Consider the following 15977-nt stretch of genomic DNA (forward strand, 5'->3'; position numbering starts at 1 on the left):
TCCCCAACCCCTTGACCCCTGTATGACTGCTGAATTCTGTAAACTAGCTGTGTGTGATCTTTTCTTAAGGTGTTTAAGCTTGTTTACTACTCCAACCTATTTTCAAACAATCTTTGTTGCTTTACTAATTGCTTTCAAAACAGACTTTCCAATACAGTCTTTAATAACCCTTTTCAACTTGTGTCCTGCACTTCCACTTTACTCTTATTCAATAAGTTCTGCCCCCTCTAGTATGTGTACTGCCTTGGGATCCTCTTGAGAGCCCTCTGAACTCTGGCATACTGAGGCTGGCCTTTCCACACTGCACTAGTTCAATTCTTGGTTGCTAAATCTAGGTGTAAGCAGTGCCCGGGGTTCTTGAGGCTCTTAGGGTACTTTGATGCACCTAGACTCTGATTTGTCTATGGAATTGAGGTTTATGAGACCATTGGAGGCTTTGGGAAACTCGGGCCTAATTGAAGGCTCCCTATAGAATAGCTTCTTGATTTTCTATTTTACTTATGTAATTCATTCGTTGGCCCGTAATAATTTGTAAATAGATATTTGGGGCATTTAGTAAAAAGGGTGGGTAGATGTATACTTTATGGGGTAATATGGGTAGAAATCTTGCTCTTAGGATCTCACTTTTAAAATCTACCTGCTTTACTCAATAGAAAACATGCTCATAGGGATTTATGCTTTTAAATGTGATTGCTTTGCCTAATAGAAATCATGTCTATAGGATCTCACTTCTAATTTCGTTTGCATCAGTAGAAATCATGTTCCTAAGGTTCTGCATTTTGTCATATTAAAAACCATGTTCATAGGCTCAAAACCATCATGTCTTAAATCAGTAGATGCCATGCCTATAAGACTCAACTCCGATTCAGTTTTAATAAGTCTTTCTATATGTTGCTGCAAATCGACTAAAATCAGTAATACGCCTAGATATCATGCCTATAGGGATCTATACCCGCGATTTTGTCTGGTAATTTAATTCAGCCTAATAAATCAATTTCATTACGCCTAGTTTATTTCTAAAGCTGGTCTTACTAAGCGTTAACATTTTCTGAAACAAGTTCTTTCAAAATTGCATCGATCCCATTAGATATCATGCTTATACGTATTAAAGGAGTCTATCTCGAAAACCTGTTGTTTCTGCATTAATATAGACACAATATACTGCATATAGGCAAGCCTTAGGGCATTTTCAAAACTGCATTCCCCTGAAGCTCTTTCTCTGTCGTTTAATGTTTCTGATTCTAATAACTTTTAAAAGAGTCCTTAGGCAACTGCTAGGGTATAATTTCTTAACCTAAAAGGGTTGTTGGTTTCTGCATGGTCACCTAGAGATCCTGTTTTAGGACTTTGATTGACAAAGACCTTAACTGTGTTTGAGTCGTGTTGCTTGTATGTTTACTTGAGGAGGAAATTTTGAGCCTCTTCTGCTTCCATTATGTGTAAAGTCCTACATGTTTTGACTGTCGCCTTAGAATTTTGCCCTTTTAAAACCTTAGGGATACGTCTAGAACCACCTATAGGTAGAGGTCCTAACTCCCTCCAGGACCATTAAGAAGGGACGGGTAGCAGCACGCAATAGAGATTGCTGACCAACACTCGCTTTGCATGACCACTGAGGGGATTGGAAGGGTAGATATGGATATGATGACCGGTGCGCTAATGCCACGCGTAGTCCCTTTCCAAGAAGTGATTACCGGGCATTGTACTCATGTGATCCTATAGGATAACCAACCTAGGACCTCCCTCTCCCCAAATCCTCTTTGCTTGAAACTCTGTTTTTTTTTCAACAACCTGTTTAAATTCCTATTTTTATACAATGCCCAACATGCTCTACTTGCAATTATTTGCTTCAATCGTTTATTTATGGACTAATGTGTGAATATAAGTTCGGCTGGGACCCACAGTTGTGGACCAAGAGGGGTGCCTAACACCTTCCCCTCGAGGTTATTTTGAGCCCTTACCCTAATCCCTGGTAATGCAAACCAACCCAAGAGTTAATCGCTCTAGGTGACCTAACGCACCAAAATCCGTTAGGTGGCGACTCTTCAAATACCCAATTCCCAAAAAGGAAATGAGTCATTACACCCCGTGAATGTCGAAACTCGGACTTCTCCCCGTGAAGGGGGGGGGGGGGGAAGGGGCGCAACAGCATGGCGACTCTGCTGGGGATATTTTTAGGCTCTTACCATAACAAACTTATGAATTAGTCCAAGCATGCTTTATCCCGTACCCTTCTCCCTTATTTGAATTTAACTGTCTATTTTGAGCATTTATGATTCCTTTATTACCCTGAAAACTGACTTGTCTCCTTGTTTTTCTTTCTCTGTAACTGTCTTTTCAATTATTTAAATGTTGTATTTATTTCTTCCTACGTGAAATACTTGCCTACATGTTATTAACTACTGCATAAATCATGCTCCACATCATATTCCACTCGTGCATATCAAATCCTATAGCAACGCTTTAACGAGTGGTTGCGCTCTTCCTATTTACTACCCTTAAATTCGGAAAGGCTTATTTGCGGTAAAACCAGTCGATCAACGGTGCAGTCGACGGTTCCGTGCCTTCCCCCTCAAGTTGTCCGCTTGAGGGTACCAGTCTAAAACCCCATAGAAACCTTACTCTGTTTAAATTGTGCATGCATCATGGCCAAACCTAGCCGGGTTAGTTTTGTTGTCCACATAATGATCCTTTAAGATAAGCCTTATCCGAAGTCCATCGGGTTCTCCATAACCCCAACGGACGCAACCACGTTATGTGCATTAATTTGGAGCACTAAATGCCGATATGCTGATCATAAATGTATAAATAGTTGAGTCTGGCGGGGGTAAGGTCTAACCCTTTATTTTGCAGGAAATGAGGCACGAGATCCCCTGCTTCGGTCTGGTTAGCATACCCTCACTCTTGCTATACTGGTGGAGGAATCTTCCATCGGATGACCAAATCAATGAATGGAAAGAAAGGGCCGCCAAATCTAGCAAGAAACTTGAATATCTGGAATACAACCTGTTGGAATTGGAAGGGAAAGTGAGGAAGAGAGTCACCGACTGCCAGAACGCTGAGGGAAACGATGAAGGACAGTCGGCAAAGGCATTCTTACTAATGAGCCTACGCGAACTGGGGGATTTGATCGACATGAGCATTCAGCCTGAAGAAAGTCCTTCCGAGACCAAATAGGCTAGATTTATTTTGTTTTTTCTAAGAATGTAATAAGGCCAAGTGCCAGTAGTGACTTATTTTATTATTATCTTAGTGTCGTTTTGGGATTAGTCTATTCTTACATTATGGAATGAAGCATTTATTGGCATTAAAAAGTTCTCCAAATCTATTTGTCGCTAGGCTTACCTCGGGCACAACGAGGCTCCCAAATTAGGACGCAAATTTATATTTCCGCAATATGTGTTTAAATACTGCAAACATTTCAGGATCCTCACTAACTTGTCACCTTTTGTTTTTATTTTTATTATTATTATTATTCCCATCCCCTTAGGTTGGTTCGATCATACTGGCCTCATCAGCATATCACACCAGATCCAGAGGCCCTCCACCTCCTCCTCCTCCAAGCAACACAAAAAGCAGAGGGAAAGCAAAGATGGACGATTTAAGTGGAATCCGAAAGGAAAACGTTGAGAACGTAGAGACCTCCGACGACCGTAGTACTCCGACCCCAAATGACCTGGTTTTGAGACTTGAACAATGGATAGTAGAACTACAAGGAGAACTTGAGCAAGTCCACAATTTGGCAAACTTGTCACTCACCCACAATGTCCCTGATATCCACCAACAACCCAACACCTCTTCAAAACACACAAAACAAACAACCACAAAATGCTACCATACCAAATCAATACACCACTCCACCACAAAATATCAATCCATTGCCGATGCCAACTCCACCACAACAGCATCAACCAATTCGTTACCACCAGCCACCACTTACCACACTCCCCAAATACACCACCACTCATTCCCGATCCACAAAACTCCACCAATGACCACCACTATACCCAAGTTCCTGACACCCATCAGAGCAATCCCATATACGTGGAAACTATACCACATTCTAGCCAGCCACTCTCCTGTGCACCAGAAACCACCGAAAAGGACATGCTCATTAGGAACATGGCTGAAGAGCTTAAAATGTTAACAAGCCGAGTTCAAGGTGTTGAAGGCGATAGAGGAATAAAGGGTTTAAACTATGAGGACTTGTGCATACAGCCGGATGTCAAACTGCCGGAGGGGTACAAACCTCGCAAGTTCGAAATGTTCGATGGTACAGGTGATCCCAGGGTTCATCTCAGAACTTATTGTGAAAAACTTGTCGGGGTCGGGAAAGATGAAAAGATTCTAATGAAGCTCTTTATGAGGAGCCTTACTGGGGATGCGCTGTCTTGGTATATCAGCCAAAATCCCAAGAAATGGTCAAATTGGGTAAGCATGGCGTTAGATTTCATGGACCAGTTCAGGTTCAACACAGAGAATGCACCTGATATCTTCTACATTCAGAACCTCAAGAAGAAACCCACTGAGACCTTCCGTGAATATGCTACCCGCTGGAGGTCGGAAGCCGCCAAGGTCAGGCCTGCTTTGGATGAAGAACAGATGAATAAATTCTTCGTCAGGGCACAGGACCCGCAATATTATGAGAGGCTGATGGTTATCAAAAATCACAAATTCTCTGAAATCATCAAGCTCGGAGAAAGGATTGAAGAAGGTATCAAGAGCGGAATGGTAACAAACTTCGAGGCTTTGCAAGCCACAAATAAAGCACTACAGTCAGGTGGCATATCGAAAAAGAGAGATGTTGGGGCAGTAATGGTAGCCCAGGGCCCAAAATCCCCGCTTGTCTATCAAAAACCTCCACCCATATACCAAACACCTCCACCCACACACCAAGCACCACCACCCATANAATGGCCAACATGGTCGGTCAGGTGCTGGAGAGCCATAAGATTATCTTCCACGAAGATGAGCTGCCGCCCGAGGGACGGAATCACATTCGAGCATTGCATATTATGGTACAGTTTGAACAAATTCATTGCCAGGGTCGTGGTTGATGGAGGTTCTAGTCTGAATATTTGTCCACTGGACACCCTGAAAAGGTTGGACAAAGGTTTCCATGCAATATGGTCTGGAAGCATGAATGTGAAGGTTTTTGATGGGCCCTAGAGGGCCACGATCGGGGAAATCAATCTTTGTTTGCATATGGGACCAACTTGGTTCGATGTTGAGTTCCAAGTGCTTCATATACCAGCCTCATATAATCTTTTGTTGGGCCGCCTGTGATCCATGCTGCTGAACCCGTGCCCTCCACACTACATCAAGCCGTAAAATTCGAATGGAACCGTCAGAGGAATCATTCATGCAGACAAGAGTAACCCCATCTACACCAGTCAAACCATTCCGGTCATTGGACATAGAAGAAGGCTAGGAGGGGAAACCTACTATCACATCGAACGGGTCAATGCTGTCGAAAAGGACAAGTGGTGGAGTAACAAGATAGAAAGCATATTAGCATGGTCTGAATATGAACCCGACAAAGGATTGGGAAAGAACCTCCAAGGCATCACCAAACCAATACAACTGAAGAAACATGGTACTACCTTTGGGCTCGGATACCAGTACACATGGAAAGAATACAGGAATTGGTCGCCTCCATGGCGCGGACCATATTACCCTCTTGAGCAACCGGTACCCCGTTTGGAATAAGCTTTCCATCAGGCAGACACAATATGGGGAACTGCTGAAGAAGAAGCACTAGCTGGGCTGAAGGATCTATTCTTGGAAGATGAGGATATGGACTGCAGTGCCATAATTGAGGAGGAGGAGGAAGAAGGCCTCACCATTCAGACTATGGCAAAGGCAGTTGTTCTCGGAAACTGGACCGCCACACCATCCCGAGCCCGCCGAGTCCCTGGGTAGCTTGGCAGAATTTATAGTTGTTCTAGGCATTTAAACTTTCTAGCAATTCTATTTTAAGATTTTTCTGTTTTAAATAGATGCTCGATCCACCGAGCCAAGCTTTTGTTTGAACAATTTTCTCAGTTTTAACCAAACGTATCTATCCTTTATCATTATTCATTACTATTTTTATACGTTTCCCTTCTACAGTGTTATTATTACTTTTTTTGATGAACCGTGACTGTGACATGTAATGAGGCAACACAATATAAGAATAGTGACTCAGAAGAAAAAGATGAGATACCCGAGGAAATTGTCAGGGAAGTTGAGAATTTTGAGAACAAGCCTAAGTCCAACCTGGACAAAACAAAAGCAGTATATTTAGGAGACGCCAAGACCGTCAAAGAGACCCGCGTCAGCATTCACTTGTCACCAACAGAGAAGGAAGAATACATCCATTTTCTAATGGAATATGAGGACATTTTTGCATGGTCGTATGACGATATGACCAGTTTGAGCACATGTATAGTAGCTCACAAGTTGCCTACCAACCCCATGTGTCCGCCAGTCAAGCAGAAACTCAGAAAATTCAAACCAGACATGAATCTGAAAATCAAGGAGGAAGTTACCAAGCAGATCAAAGCCAAGGTTCTAAGGGTGCTTGAGTACCCAACCTGGTTAGCTAACATTGTACCAGTTCCGAAGAAAGACGGAAAGGTCCGAATATGTGTTGATTATCGGGATTTAAACAGAGCAAGTCCCAAAGACGACTTCCCGCTGCCAAATATACATATCCTGATCAATAACTGCGCAAAGCATGAGCTCCAATACTTTGTAGATTGCTTCGCAGGTTATCACCAGATCTGGATGGATGAAGAAGATGCCGAGAAGACAGCTTTTATTACGCCTTGGGATGTATACTGTTACAAGATGATGCCATTCGGTCTGAAGAATGCTGGGGCTACTTACATGAGAGCCATGACAACCATTTTCCATGATACGATACACAGAGAAATAGAGGTATATGTGGACGACGTCATTATCAAATTCAAGAGGGTCGCAGATCACATAGCAGACTTGAGGAAATTCTTCGACAGGCTTAGGAGGTACAATTTAACGTTGAACCCCGCTATTGGGATTCATTGTCAATCGCCGAGGGATCAAGCTAGATCCGACTAAAGTCAAAGCTATTCAGGAGTTACCACCACCCAAAAGTAAAAAGGACGTGATGAGCTTCTTGGGACGACTCAACTACATCAGTCGATTCATAGCACAGTCCATCGTAATATGTGAACCCATCTTCAAGATGCTGAGGAAGGATGCCGAGGTGAGTTAGACCGAGGATTGCCAGAAGGCTTTTGACAAGATCAAGGAATACCTGTCCACACCACCAGCTCTGGTCCCGCCTGAACCAGGATGACCTTTGCTACTTTATCTATCCGTGTTAAATGGAGACTTCGGATGTGTTTTAGGACAATATGATGAGACAGGAAGAAAGGAGCAAGCCATATATTACCTGAGTAAGAAATTCACACCTTATGAAGCACGGTATTCTCTGCTTGAACGCACTTGCTGCGCCCTGACCTAGACAGCCCAGAAATTGAGGCATTATTTCTGTGCCTACACTACATACCTCATATCCATTATGGATCCCCTGAAGTACATATTTCAGAAGCCCATGCCTACTGGGAAGTTAGCTAAATGGCAGATACTACTGAGTGAGTTCGACATCGTCTATGTAACTCAAAAGGCAGTTAAGGGACATGCATTGGCAGATCACCTCGTTGAAAATCCGATGGGAGGAGAATACGAACCCTTGAAAACGTATTTTCCCGATGAAGAAGTATCATTGTAGGAGAAGACATTGCTGAAGCATATAACGGTTGGAGGATGTTCTTTGACGGAGCCGCAAATTTCAAATGAGTAGGCATTGGAGCAGTTTTGGTATCAGAAACAGGTCAACATTATCCCGTATCTGCTAAACTGAGATTTCCCTGCACCAACAACATGGCAGAATACGAAGCCTGCATACTAGGGCTCAACATGGCAGTCGACATGAACATTCAGGAATTGTTGGTGATCGGCGATTCAGATTTGCTTCTGCACCAGGTACAAGGAGAATGGGCTACCAAGAATTCCAAGATATTGCCATATCTGCACCATGTGCAGGAATTGAAAAGGAGGTTCACGAAGATAAAATTCCGACATGTGCCCAGAATTCAGAATGAGTTCGCCGACGCGTTAGCCACTTTGTCATCAATGAAACAGCATCCAGATAAGAACTATATTGATCCCATTCCGGTGAGGATCCATAATCATCCAGGATATTGTGCTCATGTCAAGAAAGAAGCGGATGGAAAGCCTTGGTTCCATGACATCAAGGAGTACTTATCAAAAGGAGAATACCCGGAGCATGCAAATCACATTCAGAAACGCATGCTCCGGAGATTGTCAAATCACTTCTTCCAAAGCGGAGGGAACTTGTACAGAAGAACTCCGGATTTGGGTTTGCTGAGGTGTGTCGACGCAAAGGAAGCTTCTAAGCTACTTGAGGATGTGCATGCCGGGACATGTGGCCCGCACATGAATGGTTTCGTTCTGGCCAAGAAAATACTCAGGGCAGGTTACTTTTGGATGACCATGGAAACGGATTGTGTCCAGTATGTCCGCAAATGCTTTCAATGTCAAGTGCATGCCGACATGATAAAGATGCCGCCAAACGAGCTCAATGCAACAAGCTCACCTTGGCCATTCGCCGCCTGGGGAATGGATGTTATCGGTCCGATTGAGCCCACTGCTTCGAACGGACACCGGTTTATTCTGGTAGCCATTGATTACTTCACAAAATGGGTAGAAGCTGCATCTTACAAAGCTGTAACCAAGAAAGTCGTCGCAGATTTTGTCAAGGATCGTATTGTCTGCCGATTTGGAGTTCCTGAGTCCATTATTACTGACAATGCCGCCAACCTCAACAGTGATCTGATGAAAGCTATATGTGAAACTTTCAAAATCAAGCACAAGAATTCCACCGCCTACAGACCTCAGATGAATGGAGCCGTAGAAGCCGCCAACAAAAACATTAAGAAGATACTAAGGAAAATGGTAGAGAATCACAAGCAGTGGCATGAGAAGTTACCCTTTGCTCTGTTAGGGTAGCGCACCACAGTTCGCACGTCAACCGGCACAACCCCCTACATGCTGGTTTATGGTACCGAGGCTATCATCCCAGCCGAGGTAGAGCTTCCTTCTTTGAGAGTCATACAGGAAGCTGAACTCAGAGATGCGGAATGGACAAGGAGCCGCTATGAACAATTGGCCCTTATCGATGGAAAGAGAATGAACGCAGTATGTCACGACCAACTTTATCAGAACAGAATGTCCAGAGCTTTCAACAAAAGAGTCAAACCGAGACAGTTCGCACCAGGACAGTTGGTATTGAAGAAAATCTTCCCGCATCAAGATGAGGCCAAAGGGAAATTCTCTCCCAACTGGCAAGGTCCGTACATGGTTCACAGGGTCCTGACAGGAGGAGCACTCATACTTGCAGAAATGGACGGAGAAATCTGGCCAAAACCAATCAATTCAGACGCAGTCAAGAGATACTATGCCTAGATTATTTCACATTTCTTTTCTGATGTAATTGAACTACGCTTGACCTGATTCCCGTTTGAGAGGGGATACGTAGGCAGCCTTATGGGTTCAGTCATATCATAATAAAATTTTCATTTTCCCCAAAATCAGAAACTGGGGCAGAATTTTGAGGAGGGTCCTCAAAATTCCGGAGCAAGTCCAGCCAGCGCCATCACATGCCAGGAAGTCAGCAATCAATCTAGAACTGGGGCAGAATTTTGAGAAGGATTCTCAAAATTCCGAAGAAGATTCAGCAGGGTCAGCCATCCGCAGATAGTTAAAAATCATCTACCAAACTAGGGCAGAATTTTGAGGAGTACCCTCAAAATTCCAACATAAGAGAGTTGCAATGCCTTTGAGATGTGTCGCAGTCGCTAGTTCATCAAAAATTACTTGATATATCAATACGTTTCCAAAACGATTCTATTTTATCAATGAATGCATATTTTTTTGAAAATTCTATTTTTTCATAACGGTCAGACACTACCTAGGGGAACTCGAAGGGGGCCTTCCAGAGCAGAGCAGAGCAAGGCCGACAAACGAAGCAAGAACCAACCTCCCCTCATAAAACTTATGATTTTTCTTTGAGCGCAGAAACATTTGACGTAACGGTAGCATTCGCGAAACATGTATACACAAAGCAAATTCACCATCCATCCGGCCATCAGACACTGAATATATCCTAGCTAAGACATACTCTACCCTTATCTGCTATTCTCTCTTTGCATGAGTTTAATCCTTGACTCCATATTTGCATGATTCTAATCTCTGACTCTATATTTGCATGAGTCTAATCTCTGACTCCACATTTGCATGAGTCTAAGCCCTGACTCCGTATTTGCATGAGTCTAATCTCTGACTCCATATTTGCATGAGTCTAATCTCTGACGCCATATTTGCATGAGTCTAATCTCTGACTCCATATTTGCATGAGTCTAATCCCTGACTCCATATTTGCATGAGTCTAATCTCTGACTCCATATTTGCATGAGTCTAATCCTTGACTCCACATTTGCATGAGTCTAATCTTTGACTCCATATTTGCATGAGTCTAAGCCCTGACTCCATATCTGCATAAGGCTAAGCTCTGCTTTCTCCTTGCATAAGTCTAATCCTTGACTCCATATTTGCATGAGTCTAAGCCCTGACTCCGTATCTGCATAAGGATAAGCTCTGCCTTCCATTTGCATGGGACTAAGCCCTGTCTCGAATCTTGCATGAGGTTAAGCTCTACCTCCATTTTGCATAAGGCTAAGCACTGCCTTCTCCTTGCATGAGTCTAATCCTTGACCTCATATTTGCGTGAGGTTGATCCTTGCCTCCATACCTGCATGAGTCTAAGCCCTGACTCCACGTTTGCATGAGGCTAAGCTCCGCCTCCATTTTTTGCATAAGGCTAATCCCTGCCTCCCCGCTTGCACGAGACTAAGCATTGTCCCTCTTTGCACCAATATTGCTCTATTTTCTACTACTATCTACCTGCTTTTGAATCGGGCTAAGCTCTACCCTCTACTTCGCAATATTAAACCTTGTCTCGTTACATTATATTATTGCATATCATGGGCTGAAACATCGCTAATCTGTCCAAAGGCGGCACAGTCTAAAGGCACCATCCTCATAGCCGGAAGACACCATGCCATGGCTTGAGGATCCCCCCGAATTCGCATATCATTCATTCAAAGGCGTCATGGTTCGGAGGCACCATTTTCATGGCCTGAGAACATCATTTCATGGCTTGCAAATACCTCATTAAACAATTCATGGCCCAGGACGTCATGGTCCAAGGACATTATCTTTAACCGTCCGAAGACAACCTTCATGGTGCCAAGGGAATCTACATCATGTTTAAATTTTTGCAAATACGTTTGTAGCATCTTTTATCTGCAGGTAACCAGCAAACAACCGATATCCTACCAGGAGAAATCTCGCTCCAGTTCCCTTTAACCGTCCCGAGCCTTAACCGCTCATTATAGCTGCTTCCACATCTCGTGTTCGTTCTTACAATAGTTTCATCGGCATACTCCGCAGGTGAATCCAGAACTACACATGGCCTGATTCCTGTAAAACCAGGGATATGTAGGCAACTCGGAAACTAGAGCTCGGCCTATGTCTATCAAAGCATCCCATCCGGTCAAAATTGGCCATCATTTTTTTACCCGAAAACTCTTTCATCCTTCCCGGGTAAAGAGGGGCAGCTGTTGATACCCAATTTTTCCCTATATATTTTAAATATGCATAAATACCTTCAAATTATCATATATATATGCATATATAAGCATGCACAAGGCTTTTATTATTTCCATAATTTTAAGTGTTTAAATTGATTTATTTTTTTCCTTTTATTCATAAAATCCCCAAAAAATATTTTCCAAATTATTGTTATGATGATTTACTCATTTAATTTCTATACTATGTCAAAATATGGTTAATATATTTTTTATACATTTTTATAATTACATTTAGTATATTTTAAGCTAAATTGCATATAATTGCAATGTTAGCCCATTTTAAGGAATAATTATATTTTAATTGTATAAAATTGGTCCTTATATTTTTAAAATGTTAATCATGTATTTTAAATCATTTTTGCACCTTAAATTATTTTCCAGGAATTACCTACTATTTATTATAAATTAAAATAGGAAAAATTGGCTATTTAAATCATAGCCAAATTTGGCTTTCAATTGTAGCCCAAATTGGACCCAATCCCCAGCCCAATTTCCTATTAAATAACCCGACCCAGACCCTATAAACCCTTACCCAAACCCGGAACCCACCTACCCGGTTGAATCCTGACCGTTGATCTCCCAGATCAACGGTCCACACACGCCCTTTCCTTTTTAATTCCTAAACGACCCCCTAACCCTACTCATTTCCAAAACCCCGCCGCCCTGAAATCCTCTCTGCTCTCAAACACTCTCAACCTAACCCTAGCTTTCAACCGCCGACCTTCTTCTCCGGCCTTCTCCGGCGACCACCTTTCAACCCCAAGCCTCCAATGGGTCTCTCATCGCCTTGCTCATCATCTCTAAGGCCTTCAAGGGTCCTGGGCCATGCCGATTTGGACCTAGGGTTTCTGTTTCTGTCATTCGTGGCTTCTCTGGTGTGATTTTGGGCAAAGTCTCACCATATATTTTACGATTAATGGAGATTTGCAACGGGTTCTCTCGTTTCTATTTGGGTTTCCTTTTGAAACCCTAACCCTCGTTTGAATCTCTTAGATCTGTGTTATTTTTAATGCTTTAAGTTTGTTTCTTCCTATGATTTGCACTATTCTAGAACTTCTTCTGAAAGATCCTCAATTTTTTAAACCATTTTGCCTTCTTTAAAAATTAGGGTTTTCTCGGAGTTCCTTCTACGCTTGTTTTACTCGATTTTATTTATGATTAAACCTCTTTGATTGCTTATTTGGACTGATCCTATGTTCCTACTGTTTTTAACTCGACTCTGTTAAAAGCCCTAACGTTTAAGACCTTTCTTTGCTTTGGTTCTGTGTGTTAGCATGACTACTTGATTTTGTTAAGTTTCTGTTGGTTACCATGATTCGAATGGGTTTTCTACTGAGTCTTTCGCCTGCTTATGTCACTTCTGTATGATCGTGTTTGCTCATCTCTTGCTTCTTTCTGTCTATATGGCTGACCTTGCCTGTTCGCTACGCCTCTTCGTTCTTCTTTATTTATATGTTGAAGTGCAGAGTCATGACTCCCTTTTGATTGATTCTGCTTTCCTTAATTCATAGTTTGATTGCAAGATTTTCTTTCAAAACCCTAAAGTTCTACTCGTCTGTTTAAATTGACTTATTCCGTTTCCTTATTTGCTGTGGTACTTCACTCTTACTGAATCCTATCCTTAATTGGTATATTCTATACTTAGACTCAGTCATATGCTCTATACTTTTGCTATCCTTTATATGGTAAAAATCAATCTTCCTCAACTGATTTTCTTTCCTTGATTATCCCTGTTGGTATCCGTTTAAGCTGTGATTACTTGATTAAAGGGGAGTACTTGTATTAATTGGATTCTAATTGTGATTACTTCCATAATTGTGCTAAACCTTTACTTGTTACCTTATTTTCTGCCTATTTTCAAAACTATAAATACCCTAAGTCTTTCATTAACAGAGACGAACACTTGGTTTTCAAAAACTACTCCTCTTACTAAAAATCTCTGCTCTCCCTCTCTCTTGTGCTACTTGCTACTATTAGCCGGCTGCAAGCCAAGGCTAATCATCTGTGCTCTTTGGTTCTTTCATTCTGCTTACTTCTACCTTCACTGGTATGTCCTGGTTTTGATTTAAAGCTCCAACAACAATATGTTTCTCTTATTATTTCAGTTTCTTTTATTTCTAGCTTGCTTCTACTTGTGGTTTTGTTGTAAAATTTGTATTTAAGTTAGATTATCAGCATTCTACTATGTCTCCCCTTCCCTTTAGATCAATGTATTCCCTTATGTGTTTCAAAGCATGCCTTGACAGTTGTCTTTACTTCTTGTGTTCTTATCATCCTATGAATCCCCAAATCCTTATCACCCCTTCTATGTGTTTGTATTTCTCCTGACTGACGTGTGATTATGCCAGAGTCAACTATCTCTGAGCATGTCCAAACCAATCTTAAGATCTTTGTTGGGTTGTGCAGCCAAATGTCTATGTATCCCCAACCCCTTGACCCCTGTATGACTGTTGAATTCTGTAAACTAGCTGTGTATGATCTTTTCATAAGGTGTTTAAGCTTGTTTACTACTCCAACCTCTTTTCAAACAATCTTTGTTGCTTTACTAATTGCTTTCAAAACAGACTTCCCAATACAGTCTTTAATAACCCTTTTCAACTTGTGTCCTGCACTTCCACTTTACTCTTAGTCAACAAGTTCTGCCCCCTCTAGTATGTGTACTGCCTTGGGATCCTCTTGAGAGCCCTCTGAACTCTGGCATACTGAGGCTGGCCTTTCCACACTGCACTAGTTCAATTCTTGGTTGCTAAGTCTAGGTGAAAGCATTGCTCGGGGTTCTTGAGGCCCTTAGGGAACTTTGATGCACCTAGACTCTAATTTGTCTATGGAATTAAGGTTTATGAGACCATTAGAGGCTTTGGAAAACTCGGGCCTAATTGAAGGCTCCCTATAGAATAGCTTCTTGATTTTCTATTTTACTTATGTAATTCATTCATTGGCCCGTAATAAATTGTAAGCAGATATTTGGGGCATTTAGTAAAAAAGGGTGGGTAGATGTATACTTTATGGGGTAATATGGGCAGAAATCCTGCTCTTAGGATCGCACTTTTAAAATCTGCCTGCTTTACTTAATAGAAAACATGCTCATAGGGATTTATGCTTTTAAATCTAATTGATTTGCCTAATAGAAATCATGTCTATTGGATCTCACTTCTAATTTCGTTTGCATCAGTAGAAATCATGTTCCTAAGGTTTTGCATTTTGTCATATTAAAAACCATGTTCATAGGCTCCAAACCATCATGTCTTAAATCAGTAGATGTCATGCCTATAGGACTCAACTCCGATTCAGTTTTAATAAGTCTTTCTGTATGTTTCTGCAAATCGACTAAAATCAGTAATACGCCTAGATATCATGCCTATAGGGATCTATACCCGCAATTCTGTCTGGTAATTTAATTCAGCCTAATAAATCAATTTCATTACGCCTAGTTCATTTCTAAAGCTGGTCTTACTAAGTGTTAACATTTTCTGAAACAAGTTCTTTCAAAACTGCATCGATCCCATTAGATATCATGCTTATAGGTATTACAGGTTCTATCTCGAAAACTTGTTGTTTCTGCATTAATATAGACACAGTATACTGCATATAGGCAAGCCTTAGGGCATTTTCAAAACTGCATTCCCTTGAAGCTCTTTCTCTGTCGTTTAATGTTTCTGATTCTAATAATTTTGAAAGAGTCCTTAGGCAACTGCTAGGGTATAAGTTCTGAGCCTAAAAGGGTTTGTTGGTTTCTGCATGGTCACCTAGAGATCCTGCTTTAGGACTTTGATTGATAAAGACCTTAACTGTATTTGAGTCGTGTTGCTTGTATGTTTACTTGAGGAGGAAATTTTGAGCCTCTTATCTGCTTCCATTATGTGTAAAGTCCAACATGTTTTTACTGTCGCCTTAGAATTTTGCCCTTTTAAAACCTTAGGGGTACGTCTAGAACCACCTATAGGTAGAGGTCCTAACTCCCTCCAGGACCATTAAGAAGGGACAGGTAGCAGCACGCAATAGAGATCGCTGACCAACACTCGCTTTGCATGACCACTAAGGGGATTGGAAGGGTAGATATGGATATGATGACCGGTGCACTAATGCCACACGTAGCCCCTTTCCAAGGAGTGATTACCGGGCATTGTACTGATGTGATCCTATAGGATAACCAACCTAGGACCTCCCTCTCCCTAAATCCTTTTTGCTTGAAACTCTATTTTCTTTTTATTTTCTACA

This window comes from Nicotiana attenuata, chromosome 10 (assembly GCF_001879085.1).
Source record: "Nicotiana attenuata strain UT chromosome 10, NIATTr2, whole genome shotgun sequence".
Taxonomy (NCBI): domain Eukaryota; kingdom Viridiplantae; phylum Streptophyta; class Magnoliopsida; order Solanales; family Solanaceae; genus Nicotiana; species Nicotiana attenuata.